The sequence below is a fragment of the Artibeus jamaicensis genome, unplaced genomic scaffold (genome assembly GCF_021234435.1).
Source record: "Artibeus jamaicensis isolate MK-2021 breed Jamaican fruit bat unplaced genomic scaffold, CSHL_Jam_final contig_470, whole genome shotgun sequence".
NCBI lineage: Eukaryota > Metazoa > Chordata > Mammalia > Chiroptera > Phyllostomidae > Artibeus > Artibeus jamaicensis.
This window is the reverse complement of record NW_026521849.1, coordinates 396,608-404,344: the sequence shown is the minus strand read 5'-3', so window position 1 is coordinate 404,344 and position 7,737 is coordinate 396,608. Positions and strand designations below refer to the sequence as shown.

The 7,737-nt window shown below is 39.1% G+C and overlaps 1 pseudogene; it reads left to right on the top strand.

Moving 5' to 3' along the window:
• Positions 1 to 5,121: 5,121 nt before the first annotated feature.
• On the top strand, positions 5,122 to 5,495 carry LOC119037334 (adenosine 5'-monophosphoramidase HINT1-like; annotated as a pseudogene).
• Positions 5,496 to 7,737: the final 2,242 nt, after the last annotated feature.

Below are 7,737 nucleotides of genomic sequence, written 5' to 3'. Positions count from 1 at the left end.
ACCAGACAGGGCTTAGAGTAGTTTTTAGGCCGATAAAGTTGATTTGTTTTTAGACTAAGGTTCTCTGTGGTCTCAGCCCCTTGGACTAATGTTCTGGGAAGGGAATATCTGGCACATCCACTTCCAACACCCACTGTTTCCCCAGGACTCAGTGGCTACCCACTAATGGTTCATGCCATTGAGGCAGAGAAAAATGGCATTGGGACTTGTGCCTGCCAGTTGTGGACCTTGTGAGAGCCATGTGGCTATGAGAGTCCCAGAAGGCATGAGGAGGAGCCTTTCTTACTATGGAGGCAGGGCCTGAAGGAATTGTCCCTGTAACCAGTGGTGGCAACTCCCACTTGAATATGGCTTTCAAAGCCCTTTCTCCACAGTACAAATGTGAAAGCTTCATTTCATTCTTTCCAGCTCTCATTCCATCCCTACCCATCACTTGTCTGGTCAATTTATCCACTCCTGCATTCCTTCATCCATCTTCTTGATATTCATTTTATTCACGCCTGCTATCAGTAAATATGTATCAATCACCCAATGTTTGCTACTTTAATCTTCGGATGCAAAGGAGAATGAGACACCCCAGGTCCTTGCCCTGATGGAGCTCAATGTGGGACTGGGAAGGGAAACATGCTGGGTTAACCTCCCACAGATGGTGAACAGTTGCAGACTATAATGAAGGAAGAGGAAGCCAAGGGGATGAGTGACAGCTAGTGGGTGTGGAGGCTTCCCCTAGGAACCCGGGAGGTGGCTGGCTCAGGAATTCCAGCAAGGAATAAGGGTGGCCTTGACCACCATAAATGGTGGATATTGTAGCATCTGCAGGGCTTGGATGCTGCCTGTGGGAGCAAAGTGGGATGGAGGAGTAAGGTATGAGTGAGGTGTACCTTGGCAAGGACAGTGAGCCTGGGCAACTGAACATAATTTCCAGCTGCAGAGTATCCCTATATCAGTGGCACTTGATATTTAAGTGTTGGTGATTCCAGGGCTCAGTCCCAGCTAAGAAAGAACGTAAAATTGGAGACCCATTCCTAATATTTGGAATCAGGCTCCCAGGCTTGTTGGGCTGTCCTTATTGTAGTGTGGCCAGGGCTACTATCTCAATCTGTTTTCTGACTTCAAAATCTTGGCTCTCTCTCTCTTTCCATGCCTCTGCCCCAGAAATTATCTCTGCTCATCTCTCTCTTCCTTATTGATGGGAAACCCTAGAGAGGGGATAAATATAGGGGGAAATGTTCACTTTGAGAGGCTGTGAGAAATCCATTGAAAATACAGGCAAGAGTACAAAGGAGAAGTGAGAATATACATGGCAATATATGACTGAACCTTGAACAACATGAGTTTGAACTGCACAGGTCCACTTATACATAGATTTTTTTCAATTAATATACAGTTGGCCTTTCTGTCCCTAGGTTTCACATCTGCAGATTCAACAAACTGCAGATCAGGAGTCTGACTGAGGAGAGCCAGACTGTGTGCATTTCTCTAGGTAATTTTACATAAGGGACTTGAGTATCCTCAGATCTGGGCACCCACTGGGGTCCTCAGATTTTGAGTACCCAGTGGATACTGATGGACAATTGTAGTTAAGTTTTGGGAGAATCAAAGTTATATGCACATTTCAAACTGCACAGGGGCCTGTGTCCCTAATCTCTTTGTCATTCAAGGGTAAACTATAACTTTGGAAATCAGGAGGAAATATATGGTATGCAAAATCAGGGGGAATGAGTGAACTCATCTAAAGAGATAGAAAGACAAGAGGTACCATGGCCACGCCCTTAAGACTACAACATTTAGAGTTTGGGTGGAGAAGGAGTGGGTGGGGAGACTAGTGTTGGTGGACAGTACCAATGTCCAACTGGTTAAAGGAATGAGGTAGCTAGGGTGGTAAGAGGAAAAGAAAGACAATGTGGCATCTAAGAAGGTAGGAGAGGAGGGAGGTACAGAAGAAAGCAATTTGGGTCAAATACTACTGAAAGATTAAGTAAAATATACCCATTCATCAGATTATTTGTTTGTTCAGCTACTTACACTTTTTCATTAATTCAGAAGTAAATCCAAATTTCCATTGATCAACAGGGTCATTATTCTATTAATCTCACATCTTTTAAATCATGAATTGACTTATTCTTCATTAATTTAAAACTCACACTGAGTGCTTTTTGTGCATCAGGACACTAGGCATAGGCAAAGATGAAAGGACCTAAACTCACTCATTACCTGGGAGAAAGTGAAGACTTTGGGACAGTGTGGAAGGAACTGGAGAGCATTATGTTAAGTGAAATAAGCCAGGGGGTTAAAGAGAAATACCATATGATTTCACTTTTAAGTAGAACCTAATCAACAAAACAAACAAAAGCAAGCAAAATATAACCAGAGACATTGAAATTAAGAACAAACTGACAATATCCGTAGGGGAGGTGAGAGTGGATAATGAGGAGAAAGGGGAGAAGGGTTTTCAGGAACAACTATATAGGACACATGGACAAAATCCAGAAAAAAGAGAGAGAGGACCCAAATAAATAAAAGTGAAATTGAAAGAGGAGCAATAACAACTGATGCCAATAAATACGAAGGACTATAAGAAAATATTATGAACAATTATATGCCAATAAACTGACAACCTCAATGAAATGGATAAACTCCTAGAAACATACAATCTTCTGAGCCTAAATCAGGAAAAATCAGAGAATCTGAATAGACAGATTACACCTAATGAATATGAGGCAGTAATAAAAAAAAAAACCTCCCAACAAACAAATGCTGTGAACCAGGTGGCTTAACAGGTGAATTTTATCAGACATCTGAGCAGAAGTAACTTACACCTCTTCTTCTCAAACTATTTCATAAAATTCAAGAGGAAGAAAGGCTCCTAAACTCATATCTGAGGCCAGCATTATCCTAATTCCAAAACCAGATATAAGCACTATGCAGTAAGAAAATTATAGGCCAATATCCTTGTTGAACATAGATGCTAAAATCCTCAACAAAATATTAGCAAACTGAATTCAGCAATGCATCAAAAAGATCATAAACCATGATCAAGTGGGATTTATTCCAGGAATGCAAGGTTGGTACAACATTCAGAAATCAATAAATGTGTTTCACCACCTAAAATGAAGGATAAAAGTCACATGATCATGTCAATAGATGCAGAAAAAGCCTTTGACAAAATACAGCACCCATTTATGATAAAAACTCTTAGCAAAGTGGAAATAGAGGGAACATTCCAAACACAATAAAGGCCGTATATGACAAACCCACCGCCAGCATCATACTCAATGTGCAAAAACTGAAAGCATTCCCCTTAAGACTGGGAAGAAGACAGGTATATCCACTTTTACCTCTTTTATTCAACATAATACTGGAAGTCCTAGCCACAGCAATCAGACAAGAAGAAGAAATAAAAGGCAGCCAAATTGGAAGGAAAGAAGTGAAACTGTGTTTATTTGCAGATGACATGGTGCTGTACATAAACAATCTCAAAGATTCCACCAAGAAACTATGAGAATTGATACATAATTTCAGCAAAGTAGCAGGATACAAAATTAATATCCAAAAATCTGTTATTTTATACCAATAACAAACTAAGAGAAAAGGAAATTAAGAAAGCAATCCTATTCACAATTACTTCAAAAAGAATTAAATATCTAGGAGTAAACCTAACCAAGGGTGTAAAAGACTTGCACATGGAAAATTATAAGACACTGAAGATAGAAACTGAAGAAGATACAAATAAATGGAAGCACATTTTATGTTCCTGGATAGGAAGAATTAACACCATTAAAATGTCTATACTATCCCAAGCAATCTATAGATTCGATGCAATTCCTATCAAGATTCCAATGCAGTATTTCACAGAACTAGAACAAATATTTCAAAAATTTACATGGCACTATGAAAGGCCCCACATAGCAACAGTGATCCTGAGAAAGAAGAAAAAATGTTGGAGGAATCATGCTACCTAGTAGCAAACTATATCAAGGATATAGTAATCAAAACAGCCTGGTACCAGCAAGAAAATAGACACACTGATCAATGAAACAGAGTAGAGAGGCCAGAAATAAACCCATTTTAAATGTGTGGAAATAAACCCACACATTTAAAGTCAATTAATATTTGCAAGAGGGAGCAAGTACATACAATGTGCTAAAGATAGTTTATTCAATACATGGTGTTGGGAAAATTGGACAGATGTGTGTAGATAAATGAAACTAGACCACCTTCTTACACCACACAAAAGGATAAATTCAAAATGGATAAAAGATTTAAATGTTAGAAACAAAACCATAAAAATCCTAGAAGAAAACATAGGCAGCAAAATCTCTGATACTACTCATGGAATTTTTTTTATCATATATCTATCCCCAGGCAAGGGGAAGCAACAGAAAAAAACAAACAAATGGGACTACATCAAACTCAAGCACTTTTGCACAGCAAGGGAAAACAACAAAATAAAAAGGCAACCCAGAGAACAGGAGAATTTATTTGCTGATACATCTGATAAGGAGTTAATACCCAAAAATTATAAAGTACTTACAAAACTCAACACCGAAAACCAAGCAACCCAATTAAAAAATAGGCAAAGGACCTGAATATAACATGCAGACGGCCAGTAAACATATGAAAATATGCTCAACATCACTAATCATCAGAGAAGTGCAAATTAAACCACAATGAGATACCATCTCACACCTGTCAGATGGCTATCATAAATAAATCAACAAACAGCAAGTGCTGGTGAGGATGTGGAGGAAGGGAAATACTTTTGCACTGTTGGTGGGAAAGCAGACAGGTACAGCCTATGTGGAAAGCAGAATGGAGATACCTCAAAAAATTGAAAATGGATCTGCTTTTGACCCAGCAATCTCACTTCTGGGAATATATTCAAAGAAACCCAAAACATTAATTCAAAGGAACATAAGCACCCCTATGTGCTGTCACTGCAGCATTATTTACAATCACCAAAATGTAGAAGCAGCCCAAGTGTCCATCAATACATGTGTATAAAAAAACTATGGGACAGCTCCTGCCCTCACCTCGTTCCCCCTACTCCCCCCTCTCCCCTCCCCCAGCTTCTCCAGCAGCTTTTCCCCCAGCAGCCTTGCAGAAAGAAGGGAAGCCACTATGGCAGATGAGATCGCCAAAGCTCAGGCCAGCTCAGCCTGGTGGCAACAAGATCAGGAAGATTATTTGCAAGGAAATCCCAGCCAAAATCATTTTTGAGGATGACCAGTGTCTTGCTTTTCATGACATTTCTCCTCAAGCACCAACACATTTTCTGGTGGTACCCAAGAAGTATATAACCCAGATTTCTGTAGCAGAAGATGCTGATGAAAGTCTTCTTGGACATTTAATGATTGTTGGCAAGAAATGCGCAGCTGATCTCGGCCTGAAGAAGGGTACCGAATGGTAGTGAACAAAGACTCAGATGGGAGACTGTCTATCACATTCACCTTCATGTTCTTGGAGGTGAGCAGATGAATTGGCCTTCTGGTTAAGCAAGTTTTAGGGGTAATTTTCCCTACTGTAGGCAATGATCAGTTTTGCAAGTTAAAAAGTACACTTTTGCCTGTGTATGGAGAAATTGAGGAAATAATTTCTAAAACCCACACATAATAAAAGACATTGTTGCATGTTCTAAATTCTGTATGTGATTTATTGTTTTAAATATATATCTGTTGGGATGTATGAAAGTGGAGATCATAACCTGGGAGGTTTTTTGTTTTTTCTCCTTTAAGGAGGACTCAATGTATATGTACATTGGTATAATGGTGTGACCATCTTTGACAACAAATTATAAAATTTCATAAATTTAGCTTTAGTTTTGAAATATCCTTTCAATCCTGGAAAAAAATTTTCTAATCCAGTTCTCTTATTTTCTGAGAACAAAGGAATATGTGATGTAATTGAACCACAAACAGTTTGGGGTTTAAAAACAATGTTGTCCAGCCCATATCTTTCCCCTGGACTTTTGGGATGATTTTGGAAAGGACGAAAGTAGATGAGTCACAGACTTTTGATGACCATGTGAAGCCATGCATTGTTATTTCCTTGTTGCTGAAACTCTGGCTGAGAATTTATTATAAAGACTTGAAAACCTGTTAGAATTAACTTCAAATTGAAAACTCACTATTTTGAATGTGTTACATTCATACCAATATAAATATTTGAGTTGTGCATGAATCTGGCTGTGTGGAATTAGGAGGGGAATCTCAGGGTCTCGGTGCTCCTTGCGTAGCCTGACAACCAAGCTTTCTTTTTAGTCTTGCCTAGTACCCTTGCCTTTCTGAAGGCCACTGTAGCAGGGCTGGACACATGCAATTAAATTTTTTTCATAATTTTAAATTTTGTTAGTAATTTTTTTCAATATTTTAGGGGGATTAGGAAACTTGGTCATTTATATCTTACAAATAATTTTTTCTCAGTCATAATTTTTGGTTTATGGTGTTTAAAGTATTTATATAGTTAAGGTACCAATTTTTATTTCATATTCTAAAAAGGCTTTCCCACCCAGGAGGATTTCTAAAATTCTTTTTCTTCCTAATACTTTTATGGCTTTATGTACTTTTATGACTTTTTTAAAGTGGGAGAAGTTCTGGGAAAAAGTTTTGGAGGGGTTTGTGTCACTGTAAAGAAAGTAATTAAAGAAGCATTTGCATCATGTGTTAGAGGGTTGAATCAGCTTTCTTTATACATATTTCCCACTAACTTCATCAAACCAGTGCTAATAAATCACATAGACAGCTGCTAAAAACCAAACCAAAACAAAACAAAACAAAAGCTATGGGACATTTACATGATGGAATACTGCTTGGCCCTAAAAAAGAAGAAAATTTTACCTTTTGCGACAGTATGGAGTGACCTGGAAGAACATTATCTAAGTGAAATAAGCCAGTCAGGGAAAGACAAATACCATATGATGTCACTCATATGTAGAACCTAAAGAACAAACTGTACTAATAAGGAAAACAGAGACAACTCATAGATGGAGAGCAGATGACAGCTAGTGTGTAGAGGGGTTAGAGGGTAGAGGGACTGAGCAAAAAGGCAAAAAGACTCATGGACAGGGACATGAGTGTGGTGATTACTGGAGGTGGGGTGTATAAGGGGACTAAATGGTAATGAAATAATACAATTAAGACTGAATTTTTAAAAAGAAAGCATTGGCTGTCTATGGCATGTATTGGCAAAACAGTGACTAAAATTACTGCCTGTGGTAGTATAAGTGCCTGACATTAAATGGCTGATTGCCAAGACATCCATTTTGAATAAACATATTGCCAGCTGTATGACACAGCTGCTAGCAAAACAACCATGTAAGAAACGGGACTCTCCACACCCATGAAGTCCCTCTGTCAGAAAACCCTGGGTGACATAGATAATGGCCTACTTCAGTGATCCTACCTCCGGTTTCCTGTGCCCTAATTCCCACTCTTCTGCTTCAGATTGACCAATAATGAGTGACCCCATGAAGCCCCAGACACTCCCATGCCCAGACCCTAATGGAGCAGGTCTGCTGTACCTATTTTGATGGCCTCTCAACCTTGCTGTGTAACCCTTGAGTGGGCCATGTATTTTCCAGGAGCTGAGAGTAATAAATCCTGCTTTTCAAAGTTCCCTGATGGTTTTTGTTGAAGTGCTTCCTGCAATCACAGTAAGAACAAGCCATGTCAATGCAGCCATGACACTGGCCCTGGTGGGGGAAATGTGGGACTATTGCAAGTACTATGGGCTGGGTGA